This window comes from Artemia sp. Qi Xiang Cuo, chromosome 7 (assembly GCF_049724085.1).
Source record: "Artemia sp. Qi Xiang Cuo chromosome 7, ASM4972408v1, whole genome shotgun sequence".
NCBI classification, from domain to species: domain Eukaryota; kingdom Metazoa; phylum Arthropoda; class Branchiopoda; order Anostraca; family Artemiidae; genus Artemia; species Artemia sp. Qi Xiang Cuo.
Genome location: NC_142800.1, coordinates 12,592,901 through 12,608,772, shown reverse-complemented (window position 1 = coordinate 12,608,772; position 15,872 = coordinate 12,592,901). Strand labels below are relative to the sequence as shown.

At 38.5% G+C, this 15,872-nt stretch overlaps 1 pseudogene; it reads right to left on the bottom strand.

Moving 5' to 3' along the window:
* Positions 1–687: 687 nt before the first annotated feature.
* LOC148949964 (uncharacterized) lies at positions 688–15,007 on the bottom strand (annotated as a pseudogene).
* Between the last annotated feature and the right edge of the window lie 865 nt (positions 15,008–15,872).

The following is a 15,872-nucleotide window of genomic DNA, read 5'->3' as shown; positions in this document are numbered from 1 at the left end:
CATATTAGTTCTTTGAAATACATGATCATTCGGAGACTTTGTACTCTAAATGAACTTTTTGGAAGTAAATGGGGATGCCACCCTAAAGTTATTTTGGGTTTTTATAAATTATATAGCGGATCTAACCTAGAATATGGTATCCAATTCTTCTCAATTCGTTCAGCATTAAAAACCCTGGCATCTTTACAAAATTCAGCTATTCAAATTACTCTGGGTTTGCACAGGCATACTCCTCTGTCTAAATTAAAACAACTGTCTGATTTGGTTTCCCTAAGTGAAAGAACATCCAGTCAAAGGAACAAATATTTCTCACGAATTCAAGCTTATGGAAGCAATCATGTTGTGTATAATCATACTTTGGCTTTGAAGGCAGCTTGCACAAATGGCCATTCATCTTGGAATCAGTTTCAATTGGAGGTCCCAAATTGGATTCAGTTTTCTCCCTCTGCGTACCCCTTTACTGACACTCCGCCGTGGGAAATGAGTCCACGTATTTGTCAAGCAGAATTATTCCAATAAATAAAAATCAAATTCCCAAACACGAGATTCAGACTATTCTGGCTGAACAGATTTTGAAGTTGTACCCTAATCAGAGGAAATCTATTCAGATGGATTTGTTCAGCGTGTGAGAACTGGAGCAGGAGTATGTATATCATCACTGAATCTTAGCCTTTTTTCACCTTTTCCTTAGGGATCTTCCGTTTTGTCAGCTGAATTATGTGCCATTCGCATGGCCCTAGATAAAAAATTTATAGAATTGCCAATGATAAGGACCTATTCAAGATTAGGAGACAGCTTCTGAACCTCCAGGCTAAAGGCAACCAGATTTATTTCCAACATAATCCAAGCCATAAAGGTATAAAATATAATGATACTGCTGATTTACTGGCAGCAAACGCTTCTTTGTTAAATCCAAGTCTTCTCTCTGATCTCAATTCACGTGATATTATTAGGCAAAGATCTAATGTTAATCGCAGTAAATTGAGTTTATCTCCTTTTCGTACTAGATTACGCACAGTGCTATATTACCGTCTCAAATCAGGTGCCCTTCTTCTCAATAGTATGTTATTTAATTGGAAGTTACATCACTCCCCTCTATGCAGGGTCTGCTTCTCAACTGATTAAACTATCCAGCATGTCTTATTTGATTGTCAGCCACTGAGTTTGGAGACTGTTTCCCTTAAACGCCTCTGCTATCAAGGGTGGATCCAGGATTTTTTTTAGGGGGGCGCAAAATAGGTTGATCCGATAAACTTGCGTTAGGAGCAAGTTTAATTAACGCAAACTTGCGTTAATTAAGTAAATTATACTACTTTAGACTACGTTAGGGAGAGCTCCCCCCCCCCGGATCCGCCCCTGTCTGCTATATGGCTAATATTTCAAATACCTACACTGCAATCCTGAATCCTAACCTGCCTTGGCACGTGGATAGAAAGATTTTTAAGGCATCTATTTATATTTTAAAGAAGAGTCTAATAGATTAGTGTTTATTAATGCATATTGAAGTCATTAAACAGAAGGAGGTTATTCATCATTTGTTCTGGAGAGTGCGGAAGAGAGCGGGAGTGAGCTTGAAGAGCCGTATTGGTACTGGCCTGCCTATAGGTCTTAAACTGCTGGGGAAAGGTGACTCAAGTTCCGTTTGGAAGTTTTTATACTATAAGCTACTCATTACATAATTCACTTGCATTAATAAAACATTGCCTAAAAGAAACAGACTTCATTAAATTTCTGCACACCTTTGGCAACAGTAGGTATTTTACCATCGCCTTAATGTAATATAAAAGTATACAGTAAGATGTAATTAAGAACAATAGAAATATAATATTACAATTTAGGATTACAATCATAATAGTTAGGATTTTACAGTTTAACTGATACATGATTTTGCAAGGTTACATTCGATGTCGTTAGTTGGATTTTCTCTGGGACAAATTGAGCTTCATTTCTTAAATTTTTTTATACTATAAGCTCCACATTATACAATTCACTTGCATTTATCAAACCTTGTTTAAAAGAAACAGACTTGGTTTTCATTGAATTTCCGCACACCTTTGGCAACAGTGGTTATTTTACCATCGCCTTAATGTAATGTAAAAGTCTAAGAGGATGACACTCCCCCCACAGCCCTCAGGGTAAGGGTTGTAAATTATGCCCTAGGGGCATAAAAGGTTTTTATTGAAAGCTTTGTCCTAGAAACTTGAAAAAGGGCTCATTCGATTGGAAATTCAAAGGGCTAGTGCCCTTTTTAATAGTCGAAAGCGATTTGAGGGCAACTAAACCCCCTCTCACGCCCACCTTTTCCCCAAACACATCCAATCAAAATTTTAAGATAACCAATTTGTTCAACGTAGTTAAAAGTTTTAGAAATTAGGTCTTTGAGGATGATAAACCCCTCAGAGCCCTCGGGGCAAGGGTTGTAAGTTATGCCCTGGGGGTATATAAGATTTTTATAGATAGTGATGTTGTAGAAACTTCAAAAAAGGCTCATTCGATTGAAAATTAGAAGGGCTTGTGCCCTTTTTAATAGTCGAAAGTGATTGGAGCATGACTAACACCCATCTCACACCCTCCATTTCCCCAAACGCATCCAATCAAAATATTTAGATAGCCAATTTGTTCGACGTAGTTAAAACTTTTAGAAATTAGGTCTTTGAGGATTATAACCCCCGCAGAGACCTCGGGGCAAGGGTTGTAACCTATGTCCAGGAGGCATATAAGGTTTTTATAGATAGTGATGTTGTAAAAAACTTCAAAAAGGGCTCATTAAATTGGAAATTAGAAGGGCTTGTGCCCTTTTTAATAGTCGAAAGTAATTGGAGGATAACTAACACACCTCTCACACCCACCATTTCGCCAAACACATCCAATCAAAATTTTTAGATATTAATTTTCTTCAACGTAGTTGAAAGTTCTGGAAATTAGGTCTTTGAGGATGACACCCCCCCCCACCCGCAGGGAAAGGGTTTTAAGTTATGCCCTGGGGGCATATAAGGTGTGTATTGAAAGCGTTGTCGTAAGAACTTTGAAATGGCTCATTCGACTGGAAATTGAAATGGCTAGTGCCTTTTTTAACAATTGAAAGTGATTGGAGGGCAACTAACGCCCCTCTTACGCCCACCATTTCCCCAAACACATCCAATAAAAATTTTGAGATAACCATTTTTTCAACGTAGTTGAAGGTACTGGAAATTAGGTCTTTGAAGATGACTAACCCCTCACAGCCCTCAGGGCAAGGGTTGAAATTTTTGCCCTGGGGGCATATAAGGTATTTATAGAAAGAGTTGTCGTAGAAACTCAAAAAGGGCTCATTCGAGGGGAAATTGAAAGGGCTAGTGCCCTTTTTAATATTCGAAAGTGATTGGAAGACTTGAAATTTTTATAGTAAAGATTGCTGTGGATAAAATGTATTATTATTATTTTTATTTTTTTTTTTGTTGTTTAGACCAGGGAACTTCGTATCGAAGGATTAGTCTTAGGAACTTTTAAAAAGGCTCATTCGTTTGCAAATAGAAAGGGCTAATGCCCTTTTTAATAGTCGTACATGATTGAGTCGTACGTTTTTCAAAGAAATTTAAAGAACTCCATTAAACCAAAAATTAGCAAAGATAAAATCAAATAATCTACCAAGCCTGAAACTACCACAAATCAGCATCAGTAAATAAATGAAACCCAAAACAAACAGAAATTACAATAAACAACCGAGTCAAACCCAAAACAAGCAGAAATTAACATGAGTAGGGCTCAAAACCCCTATGGCTTTCCAAGGCCAGAACATATTTTGCACTTTAAGGAAAAAAAATACAAATGAATGTGCATTGTCAGTTTAATATACATACACTGATATTTAGTAATCTAAATGTTAATATTATTTGATTTATTAAAGTTACAAAAGTAAAACATTTATGTTTTACATTTATATTTTCTTTATGAACAGATTAATGGGTTTATTGACGCCTTGTGAACAACCTAAAAAGCTCATAACAGATGAACTTGACGTCAAATTTTATCTTATAAATTAGTCAAAGCATCAATTAGTCGCTAAACCACGAAATTTTGCTGGAGAAAATTAATAACACAGGTATTAGAGGTAAAGGCCTAGATCTAATGAAATCTTACCTGCATGGTCGAAAAATTCAGGTAGAAATAAATGGGCACCTGTCAAGCCATATTACTATTGATGATATTGGAGTCCCCCAGGGATCAATATTTGGCCTATTACTATTTTTGATTTATATAAATGACCTTCCGACGTGCTTACCCCAAGATAGTAGCTTCATAGTAATTTTTGCAGATGATACAGCGGTAACAGTAAAAGCTAAAACCTCATCTTTATTGGTTGAGAAAATGGTGATAGCAATGAATAAATGGTTTGCTTGTAACTACCTAGCTCCAAATTTTTCTAAAACTGAATTCATGATTTTTGGGCGGTCACAGCGGACAGTAAATAAAATTACCATAGAAGAGTTAATTGTAAATCAAAGTAGGATAAAAAGAGTAAAATCATTTCGTTACCTTGGGATTATTCTCGATGAGCTCTTATCCTTCTGTAAACATTCTGATTATTTGAGTTTGAAACTTGCCCATAACTTAGGTTGTCTTCATAGATTGAAACATGTGTTTCCCTTGTCCATCCTTAAAATTTTATACCATTCCCTAATTGATTCATATCTAAATTATTGCCCTGTAATCTATCTCAACACATTTACGGTCCATCTGCAACCTCTTCAGATAATTCAAAATAAGGCAATTAGAATTCTGGTTACTTTTGTTCATCGCCCAATGAGGCTTCAAAATCTCTCGGAAACCCAAACTTTATATGTTTTTCTCAATATTCTTAATCTTAAACAACTGAAGGACCTGCATACAGCAATGTGGTATTATGATATTCAATCTTCAACAAATTATTTCCATAATTTAGGTATAATTGAGACTCCGATTTCTCCTGTCCACCACGTCCCCTCCATGAAGTATCGCCTTCCTCCAAGTAAATCAGAAACAGCTAGATTCTCAATCAGATATGAGATTCCTTATATAGTAAATAAACTTAATTTAGTAGAAATGTTCCCAAGTTTCAAGAGCAGATCTTCTTTGAAAAAACATATTTCAAAAATGGTTCTTTGTCTGGATGTTGGGATTGATGAATAATTGATATTAGTATGATTTATGTTGTGGTGTTCTCGCGCTGGGTTGGCCTCCTCTGTTATCTCCTATCTTGTATGTTTTTTTTATATCCTGTATTTGTTATTTCGGCATATTCTTATATTTGTTTATGGCCGACACATCGAGCCCTGCTCACCGTCGACCAGTTTAGAAATTTATTTGTCATGTGTTTTTGCCAATAAAAGATTACTGAAAGATTACTGATCACCATAATAATTACTGCCTTTGCAATATTTTCCGATATAAAAACAAATTTTGATAAAAATAGAATGATTTATTTAATTTCGAAATATGAATATAATAACTGCAAATTTCTAATTATTACAAAAATTACGAAACAAAACTATTTGTTACTGGCTCCTTATGAGTCAACAAGCATATTCTTCTTTAATTCAAGGCTATTAGAGTTACTTTCAAGTGAAATAGAATGTTGCTTTAAATTTTATTTCCTTAGCGTCTGTCATAAACCAAAATTTTGACTGCTACAAAGCTTACAACCAATAAAACTGACACAAAAAACAGCCCATAAACTATTTAAGTCATCATCACAATAATTAATTACTTTTCCAATATTTTTCTCATACAAAAACCATATTTGATGAAATTGGGGCGAAAATTTATTTAAAACCCAAATATAAATATAAAAATGATAATTTTTAAATTATAATACAAATCACACAATAACAATGTTTGTTACAGCCTGCTTATGAATTAACAAGCATATTGCTTTTTTCAATTTAAGGTTAGTTGAGTTCAAGCAAAATAGAATATTGCTTCATGTTTTATTTCCTTGGCGTCTGTCATAAATCAAAATGTTAATGGCTACAAAGCTTACAACCAATAAAACTGACACAAAAAATTACCCCATAAATTATTCAAGTCACCATCACAACACTTAATTATTCTTTCATTACGTTTCTTATATAAAAGCAAGAATTGATGAAACTGGAACAATAATTTTTTAAAATCCAAAACATAAGTATAAAGCCTACAAATTTTTCATTATCATAGGCAGCGCGCTAGCGCTGCCTCATTAAAGAACGATGTGGGCACAATGTTTTTTTTTTCTCCATACCCGGGCACTTCGTATCGAAGCAGTTGTCGTAAAAACTTCGAAAAGGGCTCATTCGATTGGAAATTGGAGTGGCTAGTCCCCTTTTTAATATTCAAAAGTGATTGGAGGGTAACTAGCCCCCCCCCCCGCTTGTCATTCCCCCAAATACATCCAATCAAAATTTTGAGACAGCCATTTTATTCAGCGTAGTTTATTTCCAAATAGAAAATATCTTTTTGAGGAGGACACTCCTCCACAACCCTCAGGGCAAGGGTTTTAAGTTATGCCCTGAGGGCATATAAGATCAATGTTGACAATGAACAGTTTATTATTTTTTTTTCTTAAAAGCAGGGCGCTCCATATGGAAGGGATCGTCGTAGAGACTTCAAAAGGGACTCATTCGATTGTAAATCGAGAGTTCTAGTGCCCTTTTTAATAGTCAAAAGTGATAGGAGGGCAACTAGCCCCCCCCCCTCTCGCCAATCATTCCCTCAAACATATCCAATCGAAACTTTGAGATAGCCATTTTGTTCAGCGTAGTTGATTTCCAGATAGAAAATGTGTTTTCGAGGAGGACACTCCCCCCTAACCCTCAGGGCAAGGGTTTTAAGTTATGCCCTGGGGGGATATAAGGTTTTTATAGAAGGCGTTGTCGTAGAAACTTCAAAACAGGCTCATTCGATTGGAAATTCAAAGGGCTAGTACCCTTTTTAATAGTCGACAGTGATTGGAGGGCACCAATCCCACCCCCACGCCCATCATTCACCCAAACACATCCAACCAAAATTTGGAGATAGCCATTTTGTTCAGCGTAGTTGATTTCCTGATGGAAAATATGTTTTCGAGGAGAACACTCCCCCAAAACCCTCAGGGAAAGGGTTTTAAGTTATGCCCTGGGGACATATAAAGCTTTTTTTGAAGGTGTTGTCGTAGAAACTTCAAAACAGGCTCATTTGATTGGAAATTCAAAAGGATAGTGCCCTTTTTAATAATCGATAGCGATTGGAGGGTAACTAGCCCCCCCCCACGCCCCTCCGTCCCCAAAAAACATCCAATCAAAATTTAGAGATAGCCATTTTGTTCAGCGTAATTGATTTCCCGATGGAAAATATATTTTTGTGGAAGATACTCCCCCACAACCCTCAGGGCAAGGGTTTTAAGTTATGCCCTGGGGCCATATAAGGTTTTATTGAAGGCGTTGTCGTAGAAACTTCAAAACAGGCTCATTCGATTCGAAATTCAAAGTGCTAGTGCCCTTTTTAATAGTCGAAAGTGATTGGAGGGAGCTAGCCCCCCCCCCACCACCACCCAACAGTCCCCCAAACAAATCCAATAAAAATTTTCAGAGAGCCTTTTTGTTCAGCGAGGTTTATTTCAAGATAGAAAATGTGTTTTTGAGGAGGACACTCCCCCGCAACCCTCGGCAAGGGTGTTAAGTTATGCCCTGGGGGCATCTAAGGTTTTTATATAAGGTGTTGTCGTAGAAACTTCAAAACAGGCTCATTCGATTGGTAATCCGAAGGGTTAGTGCCCTTTTTAATAGTCGAAAGTGATTAAAGGGCAAATAGCCCCCCCCACGCCCATCATTCCCCCAAACACATCCAATCAAAATTTTGAGATAGGCATTTTGTCAGCGTAGCTGATTTCCAGATAGAAAATATCTTTTTGAGGAGGACGCTCCTCCACAAACCCCGGGGCAAGGGTTTTAAGTTTTGCCCTGGGGGCATATAAGGTTTTTGTAGAAGACGTTGTCGTAGAAACTTCAAAACAGGTTCATTCGATTGTAAATTCAAAGGGCTAGTGCCCTTTTTAAAAATCGAAAGTGAATGGAGGGCAACTAGCCCCCCCCCCCACGCCCATCATTCCCCCCCACACATCCAATCAAAATTTTAAGATAGCCAATTTGTTCAGCGTGGTTGATTTCCAGATAGAAAATATGTTTTTAGGAGGACACTCCCCAACAACCCTAAGGGCAAGGGTTTTAAGTTATGCCCTGGGGGCATATATGGATTTATAAGAAGGTGTTGTCGTAGAAACTTCAAAACAGGCTCATTCGATTGGAAATTCAAAGGGCTAGTTCCTTTCTTTAAAGTAGAAAGTGATTGGAGGGGAACTAACCCCTCCCCCAGGCCTATGGTTCCCCCAAACACATCCAATCCAAATTTCGAGATAGCCATTTTGTTCAGCGTAGTTGATTTCCAGATAGAAAATATGTTTTTGAGGAGGACTCCCCTCAAACCCTCAGGGTAAGGGTTTTAAGTTATGTCCTGGGGTATATAAGATTTTTATAGAAGGCGTTATCATAGAAACTTCAAAAGGGTTTCATTTGATTGGAAATTCAAAGGGCTAGTGCACTTTTTGATAGTAGAAACAGATTGGAGGGTCACTAACCCCCCCCCCCACGTCCATCATTCACCAAAACACATAGAATCAAAATTTTGAGATAGCCATTTTGTTTAGCGTAGGCTAGTTGATTTCCAGATAGAAAATATGTTTTCGAGAAGGACACTCCCCCACAACTCTCAGGGCAAGGGTTTTAAGTTATGCCCTGGGTGCATATAAGGTTTTTTTTATAGAAGGTGTTGTCGTAGAAACTTCAAAAAAGGCTAATTCGATTGGAAATTCAAAGGCTAGTGCCCTTTTTAATAGCCGAAAGTGATTAGTAATATTTTTTGTTGTTGTTGTTGATTAGACCAGGGCACTTCGTATCGAAGGAGTTGTCGTGGGAACTTCGAAAGGGGCTCATTCGACTGAGAATAAAAAGGGTTGATGCCCTTTTTAATAGTCGAAAGTGATAGGAGGGCAACTAATCTCCCTTCCACTCTCACCCTCCCACACAGGATGGCTGGCCCCCAGCCCCCCATTGAACTTCCTGGCTGAAGGGCCACGAAACGGAAATCAGCACCGCCGGTTTGGACCTTAAGGATCTAGTGCCGTCATACTTACTTACTTACTTACTTACTTACTACTTACACCCTCCCATTGGCCCATTATGTTTAAAAACTAAATGTTGCCTTAAGATTAAAAACATCAAAGGGCTAGTGCCCTTTTTAATAGTCGAAATTGATTAAAGTGCAACTAGCCCCCCCTCCCCGCCCATCATTCCCCCAAACATATCCAATCAAAATTTTGAGATAGGCATTTTGTCAGCGTAGCTGATTTCCAGATAGAAAATATCTTTTTGAGGAGGACACTCCCCCACAACCCTCGGGGCAAGGGTTTTAAGTTATGCCCTCGGAGTATATAAGGTTTTTATAGAAGACGTTTTCTTAGAAACATCAAAACAGGCTCATTCGATTGGAAATTTAAAGGGCTAGTGCCCTTTTTAAAAGCCGAAAGGGATTGGAGGGCAACTAGCCCCCCCCCCCCGCCCATCATTCCCCCAAACACATCCGATCAAAATTTTGAGATAACCATTTTGTTCAGTGTAGTTGATTTCCAAACAGAAAATATGTTTTTTAGGAGGACACTCCCCAACAACCCTCAGGGCAAAGGTTTTAATTTATGCCCTGGGGGCATATAAGGATTTATAAGAAGGCGTTGTCGTAGAAACTTCAATACAGGTTCATTCGATTGGAAATTCAAAGGGTTAGTTCCTTTCTTAAAAGTAGAAAGTGATTGGAGGGGAGCTAGCCCCTCCCCCACGCCCATCAGTCCCCCAAACACATCAAGTCAAAATTTCGAGATAGCCATTTTGTTCAGCGTAGTTGAATTCCAAATGGAAAATATGTTTTTTAGGAGGACACTCCCCAACAACCCTCAGGGCAAGGGTTTTAAGTTATGTCCTGGGGTATATAAGGTTTTTATAGTAGACGTTGTCATAGAAACTTCAAAAGGGGCTCATTTGATTGGAAATTCAAAGGACTAGTGCCCTTTTTGAAAAATGCCGATTGGGCTGAAATTTAGAGGTTAAGCTTTCCTAGGGCCCGGGAGCTTATACTCGAAATTTCAGCTCAATTTGATCACTCCTTCCCTATTTTCAAAAAACCAAATATAGCCACTTAAAATTCATTTCTTTTTTTTTCTTATCCACGCCTAGAGGCCACAGTTGGCAACTGATCCGGGTGAATGAGGACTAATTCGAAGCAGAATTTGACCTGTTAGGGCCTTTTGATATTTTCAGACCGAAAAGATTATCCCCTAAATTTACATTTACGAAAAAACTTGTTTTCCTATAATAGCCCATGTTAATTTTTCCCACCACAACCCCCCCTTTAACGTTGTCTGATCGGGCTGAAACTTAGAGGATTAGCTTTCCTGGGGCCTGGAAGCTTATTTTCGAAATTTCAGCTCAATCTGATTACTCCTTCCCTGTTTTCCAAAAACCAAATATCAAGTTTTGTGGGAATTTGCTTGCGTCGAAAATAGATTTCATTTACTAAAAAACAATTACAATTGTGTCTTATTAGTCCAGCGGTTGATACTCCAGACTGTCAGGCGGAAAACCCGGGTTCGATTCACGGTCATAGCAAATTTTTATATACTGAATTTAAAGTTTAAAAAAGAAACTCAGTTTCTTTTTTAAATTATTTGAAAAAAATTACGTTTTCTAAAGAGTTAAAGAGGCTGAGTTACAAGGTCGACCCTTAAAACGTACAGGGATTAGGAGGCACAGTTGGGGGGCTGTTAAAGAGGCTGAGTCACAGATTCGAACCTTAAAACGTACAGGGATTAGGAGGCACCCTGTACGACGTGATTTGAGCATTCAGGAATTAAAAGCCTTAACACAAGAATGTTCAAGAGCGAGGGGTTTGGGGGGCGGCAGCTCCCCAACATTAACTCCTGACACGATCAGCTAACAGTTAGTCAAGCAATAATAAGTAATAAACTGTACAAAAACGTGCAGAAATTATTTGAAAAAAACTACGTTTTCTAAAGAGTTAAAGAGGCTGAGTTACAAGGTCGAACCTTAAAACGTACAGGGATTAGGAGGCACAGTTGGGGGCTGCCGCCCCCAAACCCCCACTTTCGCAGCCTTTAAATAAAAAAAATTTTTAACTGAAAGTAAGGAGCGACATTAAATCTTATAACGAACAGAAATTATTCCGTATATGAAAGGGGCTGTGCCCTCCTCAACGCCTCGCTCTTTACGCTAAAGTTTTTATTGTTTAAAAAAAGAGTTGTGAGAAAGTCAAACTTTAGCGTAAAGAGCGAGGCGTTGAGGAGAGCACAGCCACTTTCATATACGGAATAATTTCTGTTCGTTTTAAGATTTAATGTCGCTCCTTACTTTCAGTTTAAAGAACTTTTTTTTTATTTAAAGGCTGCGAAAGCGGGGGTTTGGGGGGCGGCAGCCCCCCAACTGTGCCTCCTAATCCCTGTACGTTTTAAGGTTCGACCTTGTAACTCAGCCTCTTTAACTCTTTAGAAAACGTAGTTTTTTTCAAATAATAATAAAGAAGGGCAGTCAAAGATGGTGGACACTGGAGTCCAAACCAGATTTAATGATGATTTATTATTTTGCGTGAATGACAAAATTGAGAACAGTGAAAATAGAAAAAGAAGTACAAAAAAGAGACAAAATTTGGAGACTCAGCATGCAGTGGCGAGAAACAAAATTGGATGGGTTGTGCCTAGCTAACATAGATAAAATAATTTTTAGGGGGGACAAAGTGGTCCAAGACCCATGGGGAATAAAACAAGATGATTAAAATTATAGTTGAACGACCTACAATGGGTTGGGGAAAAGTTGGGAGGTATTGAATGTCGGGTTGGATTGGAAAACTTGGGAGGAACCTGATATTACTCCTATCAACTCTAAGAGAGATTTGGTTTCTTTTGCGGGGGAGAAGACTTTTTGGGGAACAAAGAATTATGGCCGATTTACTCACTGGACAACTGGTTGGCTTGTTGTGACCCTGTTACCGTGATTTCGCCTCTCTGATCTAGAGTCCTTGGGGGATACTCTATCCTAGTCACTTCATATTTCAACCAAACCTTTGTCCAGTAACCCTATTCATAGTTGTTACACTTCATGGGAATCGACAATTATATCCGGCAAACCATATTCAATATCTACGTAAGTTTCATCTTCAGTTGGTATCAACGCTTATTCTTCATCTGATTATCCCAGGGGAGGGAACCCAGAAAAAGGCGATTCATGGTTCACCCAAAATTTTACTTCATTCCCTGTACCCTTGTCGTTTTCACACGGCTTTGTATTTTCGGCCTTAGATTATTTGAAATTATGCCAAGGGCCAATTTACATTCTAATTGAGAGTGGGGTTGTTTCCCAGACGGAAACTAAGAGGGTAGTGCAGCCAATTTTTCATGATGCCTGGCATCATCGAATGTGCCAGAAACTGATTCTCTGCTCCTCTCAAATGTAAATTCGTGAGAGCGAGAAAATTTGTAGTTTGATTGTTCTGAGTACTATCATTTTCTGCGAATCTTGGGGACTTCAATTTTCAAAACAAAATGCGGATGCCATACGATAGAGACCAGGTTGGTTCTACAGTAGAGACGTGTGGATGACGAAAGATCCTGAGCCAAGAGGTGGAAGTAGAGGCAATGGTGGAAGAAAGAAGACAAAGGGATTTTGTAAAGTTGAAGTGTTATATTTGTAAGGGTGGACCAGCGTGGCGCATGGGTGGTCATTCATCTTACGGGGGGAGGTGTTGGGGTTCCACCCCTTGTTTCTCTTCTTTTCAGATAAATGATCTATTTTCTTTTCTGTAATTATATTGGCCTACAAGATCATTTTAACCATAAGCTGAACTCTGGTTGCTAAGCAAGATTCATTCACAATAAGTAAGCTTTGAAGTTAAATTCTTTCTTTGTTTTCCAGGTCTGGGCCATTGAAAGATAAAATATACGAAAAATTTTAATGGATTTTGGATGGTGATTTAGAGAATTGGCCAGGGCCAAGCGAAGGTCCACCCCTATGCAAAGTTTGTTTACAGAACCATTGTTTTATTAGTTAGTTTAGACTGAGATCCTGTTTGGGAGAGTCTGTTCTTTTCAGAGTAGACATGTGTGTGTCACTTTTTTTTTTGAAAGATTACAAGTAAGCTATTTTCTACAGCCGTGTAGACTATTTTTCCATGAACCCAGACAGGATAGGAAAGGAGTTGCGTTAAATACCGTCATTATTATATCGACAGGGCGTCCCGTTACCTCCCAGAGAGATAGCTAGAGATTTTAGTGGTGACCCGGGTTGGGTGCACCCTTGGCCCTAGAGTTTTGCCATTTGACCGTTCGATCACGTTATCGTGCCCTGGGGCAGGGTATATTGTCAATTGGGTATTAGCATACCCTATTTTTACAAAACCGTTTTGGGAAGCGTTGGATCCCACTATAATATTTGGCGCCACCATGGGCTTTTCCCTCCAATAAGTGGTGTAGCACCATTGTTGCACCAATAAGTGGTGACGCCCGTATCTTACCACACAAATACGTGTATTACATTTAAGTCAGGGCAAGCCTTTGAGACTCCGGAGCAAATGAGAAAACATGACTTCCCGACATTTGAGGCAAGATAGTTTACATCAAACCATTGGATAACTCTTTCAAAAAGGGCTTTCATCTTTGAAGAGGATCATACTCAGTTCTACCAGCTATGCCAAGAGTACTGTCATCAGCAAAAGCAATAAGTGTATCCGGTAAAGACGAACTCCTGTCACAATTAGTGACGGATGCTGGTTGACAAAGACGACTGCAAATAGTAGGTTTTAGATTTTGAACCGCATTAATAAGGTCATTGACGTAGATTAAAAAGAGTATCGGCCCAATGACAGATCCTTGCGGAACGCCAAGTTCTATTCCAGAAGGGTTAGAAAAGTGCGGATCAACCGAGATCACTCAACCAGATAAATATGATAAATACCAAGAATAAGCATTCCATCTTATACCAATATGGGACAGTTTCCAAAGAAGAAACTTGTATGTTAATGAGTCTAATGCTTTTCTTATATCGAGAAAAAGAGCAGCAGGTATTAGACCATAGTCAATAACTGAATGTAAATAATTTAAGAGAGTTGCGCATGCATGCTCAGTTGAGTGCTTCGCCCTAAAAGCAAACTGAAAATCATGAAAAAAGTGTTTAGAATTAAGAAAATCAAGAAGTCGAGAAAGCATTGCTTTTTCAAAAATTTTACTTAACCTTGATAAAAGAGATATGGGACGATAATTTACAGGATCATTCCTTGATCCACCTTTAAAAAGAATAATAACGCGAGCACGCTTTAAAGCACTTGGGAAGACAACATTTTCAAAACAAAGATTGATAAGTCTCGTGAGGGCAGAAACGATGACAGGAAGAATGAACTTGACAACCTTAGTCTGAATACGGTCTGAGCCGGAAAATGAAGAACCCCTCAAACCATTGACAATTCTGGCTATTTCAGCCTCAGAGGCAGGTTCCAATGACATTGCTTTACGATAAGGCGGTCCAAGGTAAGACCTAAAGTCAGGTAGAGAAGAAAAAGGACTTACAGAAGAGGCTGTAGTTTTGCCGATATTATCAAAATAGTAAGTAAACGCATCTTGAACTTTTAGCTCACCCTCTACATTTTCGCCTTCCATCACAATACTTGAAGGGGCAGAAGGAGGCAGAGAAGATGGCCTGATAACAGAATTGATCACTTGCCATGTCTTCCTAATGTCTTTACCACGCGCAGAGAATTTCCTGTAATAAAATAACGATTTAGCCTTTCGGCAAAGCGAATTGTAAACTCTTTTATAAGCTTTGAAAAGTTTAAGTCGAGAATCACGAGAAGATGGCTTAGAAGACCTGTAAGCCTTCCATAGATAATTTTTCTTCCTCCAACTTTTAAGGAGTCCCGGAGTCATCCAAGGATTCAAAGGGGTTGTTCTTTTCGATGCCGGATTCGACTGGGGCGCATCACATGTATGCAAGTTAACTTCTTTCAAAGGATCATAAAACGAATTAAACAAAGAATTTATGTCAGATTCATTTTCAGAAATACTCCACAAACAACCGGCCAACTGTGACCTAGAAGATGCATACCCTGATTATTAAATTTTAAAGAGAATAAACCAGCTCCTTGGTTCCTCCTAGGCAACGAATCGGAAAAATCATACGTGAAAAAAACAGGAAAATGGTCTGAGATATCACTCGTCAATACAGAATTTTACACCAAGGTCAACGATGAAAAAATATTATCAAGTAATTCTTGTTAGTAATGCGAGTTGGAATGAGTGCAGAAGGTAATGTTCCACAATCGAGCATTGTTGAAAGAAAGTCCAAGGACAAGGATGACCTCTGGTCACACAAATTAAGGTTTAAGTCACCCATAATGACAAGTTCACATGAATGAAGTTGGATTGTTTCCAAGACCTCATCAAGAATCTGAAGGAAAGAGGGAACAGACCCTCTAAGAGACCGGTATATATTGCCAACAATCAAAGTTTTAGCTTGGATTTTAATCTCAATAAATATGGATTCAAATATTCTTTCTTCATTTCTTGACAGGTCACGTCTAACAGAGTACGGAAGACATTCCGAAACATAAACAGCAAGGCCACCTCTAGCCATCCTACTTCGATTTCAATATTCCATCTTGTGCCCAGAGAGATACAATACAGATTCATTATTCGAATAAAGGAAAGTCTCACAAGGACCAATAAAATAAGGGTGGCCACTACTTACTATTTTTTCAACTCATGAAACGAAGAACAAAGACCCTTTACATTA